The following is a 3,670-nucleotide window of genomic DNA, read 5'->3' as shown; positions in this document are numbered from 1 at the left end:
CCCGCACCAAAGTTGTAAAGTTCGTTTTCAACAAAACGACTTGTACATCTCATTGTTGCAATGGGTCCACCTGTATCCCTATTTAAACGATTTGTTTTTCCCCTTCCCCTCCACAAATCATACCAACATCAAATACAGTGAAAGCAGTATATGTGGGGGAGGGACACACAAAGCAACAAAGAAATAATCTTATAAATGTGTTAGAAACAATCGCATGAAAGAAAAAAAATTTGAGTACATATCTTGGGGTTCAGATTGCTGGATTTTGCAAATAAAAATATGGGTTACCTAGTAGAATTTAACTACAGAGAAATCACAAATAAATTCTACTATGAACACAAAGTATTCATATTTCCCATATAAAGCTATTTACAATCCTCTAAAATTCAATATTGGAAGTGGCGCTGTAGCTCAAGTGGTAGAGCGCTCGCCTTGAGCTGAAGAGCTGAGGGACAACGCCCAAGCCCAGAGTTCAAGCCCCACGACCGACAAAAAAAAAAAAAAAGTGATAGTCATAAAATTCAATATTAATTAAGTGCCCCATATTTTATTTGACATCTCTAAAAACTCATGCATATATGCACAGAAACATTCACTGGATTAGTAAAACCAAACACAGCAGAAAAAAACAGGCATTTATCAAGTGGAGACTGACTAGATCCTCTGTGGGATAATTAGAAGTCACCTCCTTTGCAGCTTTGTTACGCATGTCCTTTTAAATGGGTATCACAAATATGACACTGAAAGGAAATAAACAATCCCAAAACTCACATTTGGAGAGACTCATATGTAACAGGCATCTATAACATACATACACATGCAATTTCAAAATGACCAGAAAGGAAAGAATTTATTTTCAAAGACTTCTTCCTTCCTTCCTTCCTTATTTCCTTCCCTCCTTCCTTCCCTCCCTCTCTCCTTCCTTTCTTCCTTCCTTCTTTCTGTCCCTCCTTTTTCTCCCTTTCTTTCTTATTCTTTTCTGTCTTTCTCTCTTTTCTGTCTCTCTCTTTCCTTTTTCTTTCTTTCTTTCTTCCTTCCTTCCTTCCTTTCTTTCTTTCTTTCTTTCCTTCTTTCACCAGATTAAATTCTGTTTCTAGCAATATAGTATTTTTGTCATAAATTCACAAAATTTACTTTATTGTCTGTTTCTTTTCTTTTTTAATTTTTTTTGTCAGTTGTGGGGCTTGAACTCTGGGACTGGGTGCTGTCCCTCAGCAATTCAGCTCAAGGCTAGCACCCCACCACTTGAGTCACAGCGCCACTTCCAGCTTTTTCTGCTTATGTGATACTGAGTAATCAAACCCAGAGCCTCATGCATGCAAGGCAAGCACTTTACCTCTGAGCCACCTTCCCAGCACCTATTGTTCTTTTCTTCATTATAATATCATGATTTTGGTTCATGCTTTTGGGAATGTCTTAAATAATAATAATTTTAATATTGGGAAGCATTACAAGTCTAAAAATTAAGTGAGGTAATATCTGCTGATAAATTTACCTATATCATATAATATATTTTATAACACTCATGATCTCTCTTAATCAAGTACCCAATACTCTAAAGTTAAACATAACACAAAGTTCATATCCTAAATAATGTTTAAAAGTGTCCTATCATGAGGAAAAGTGATGATAATGCCACTAACAAGAAGATAGATCAGTCAGAAAAACTCAATATGAACAATGGAAAAGAACAATTTACAAAAGACCAGACTAGACTAAGACAGTCAAAAAAGCTCATTAGCCATCAAGAAAAAAAATTATGAACCTTGAGATTAGGGATAAGGTAAGAAAAGCTCTTGAGAGAAGGTTATGAAACAATTTAAAAGTCCAGATCACACTTTCCATAAAATACTCACCAAGGAAATTGATGTTTTTCAGTAAGCTTTTGGAAAACAAAATCATCATTGTCTGCAAACACACTAAAAAGAGTTTATATATGGACAATAATGAGTGTTCAATGATTAAATGTTTATCTCTAGAAGAACACAGAAATACCAACTTTTGTAAGATTTAAATTAGGAAATGTTTTCAGTATTTGTCTAGATTGTTAACACTTTGTTTAAAGGATTAAAATGTTAGGTGACCAGAGTGGCTGAGGCGCGGGCACTCGGGCTCGGGCTGCTCGGCCTCTGCGTCTCTGCCGCCATGGCTAGTCGGTCCCAGGGGATTCAGCAGCTGCTGCAGGCCAAGAAGCGTGCTGCCGAGAAGGTGTCCGAGGCCCGCAAGCTAAAGAACCGAAGGCTGAAGCAGGCCAAAGAAGAAGCGCAGGCTGAAATTGAACAGTACCGCCTGCAGAGGGAGAAAGAGTTCAAGGCCAAGGAAGCTGCGGCCCTGGGATCCCATGGCAGTTGCAGCAATGAGGTGGAGAAGGAGACTAAGGAGATGACCATCCTCCAGAACTACTTCCTGCAGAACAGGGAGGAAGTTCTAGAAAACTCTTGGCCTTTGTGTGTGACATCCAGCCAGAAATCCACTAGAACTACCGCATAAATGGATAGGACAAGAGAAGCGCCTTTCCATGGGTTGGTGTGGTAGAGGCCCTCATGGACTGTGGAGGGTTAGCAAAGTTCCAGTTCTGTTCTGTGAGAGACATTAAATTATTTCTGTATTCAGAGTAGCCAGTCTAGCTTCTGTGTTTAAATTTAGTGTTTTTCCAAAGGTTCATCTTTATACCTCTTATTTCTTAGGGATTTAATGAGTGTATGTTGTCTGTTTTCCTATGCCTTTCAGCTCAAGCAATGTGTTAGTGTCACTTTTTTTTCCTTTAGATCTTAATAGGATCAAAAAAATTATAATTCTTTGAAGAAAGAAAGGGTTTAAGTAAATTTTTTCCCTTATACTTTCTTAAAGGTCAGGGGCTTTATCTATGAAAAAGTAGTATGTAGTTATTTGTAACTTGTACAAAGCAGCAGCCAGCCTTAAAACAGTCCATTCTGGCTAAATGTTAGAACATTGAATACTAATGTACTTTTTTGGGGCTGCTGTTAGTTTATTTTAATCAAAATGACTAGATGATAGGACTTAAGAACTTACTACATGTTACTTGGTGCACTGATAATCATTTAAGAGTAAAATCTTTGTCATGTGAAAAAAAAGGATTAAAATGTTTAATTACCTGCCTATGTATGGCATAGTTACAAGGATCTAATTATTATGCTTCCATTTCATTTGTAGATTAAGGGGAGGACACCTTTACCAACTAACAGAGAATAGATTCTCATTAAATTAGATACTCTTTCACCAAAGAATAGAACCTGATCTTTGACCTTTACAAATCTGAAATGACCCCTGGAAAACTAGCAAGGTGAGATGCTACGGGAGTGGCAGTATTTTCTACTGGTCACTGCAAGGATGCTACACTGGGTGGCCTGGATGTTTCTACAAGCTTACAAACAGTGTATTGCCTATGAGCCCAAAGTATGCTGTCTTCCTATTTAAAGATTATGCTGCTAACAGGATTCCAGACATGTAAACCAATTCAAACCCTGTTAATGTTGGTTTCTCAGGTCAGCAGTTTAGGGTAGACTTAAAATAAGGCAAACAATTCAATTACCTTGAGAGAACACACACACACACATACACACACACACACACACACACACACGTTGTTAGCACTTAACATCAGCACAAGGTTATATTTCTTTTATGTTAGGGATTTTAACTATAATCC

General features: G+C 37.5%; 1 pseudogene; it reads left to right on the top strand.

Annotated features, from left to right (window-relative positions):
- Window positions 1–2,145: 2,145 nt before the first annotated feature.
- LOC105988919 lies at window positions 2,146–2,746 on the top strand (annotated as a pseudogene).
- The last annotated feature ends 924 nt before the right edge of the window (window positions 2,747–3,670 follow it).

The sequence above is a fragment of the Dipodomys ordii genome, unplaced genomic scaffold (assembly GCF_000151885.1).
Source record: "Dipodomys ordii isolate 6190 unplaced genomic scaffold, Dord_2.0 Scaffold52, whole genome shotgun sequence".
Lineage (NCBI taxonomy): Eukaryota > Metazoa > Chordata > Mammalia > Rodentia > Heteromyidae > Dipodomys > Dipodomys ordii.
The sequence above is the reverse complement of the archived record's forward strand: the minus strand, read 5'-3'. Positions and strand labels throughout refer to the sequence as shown.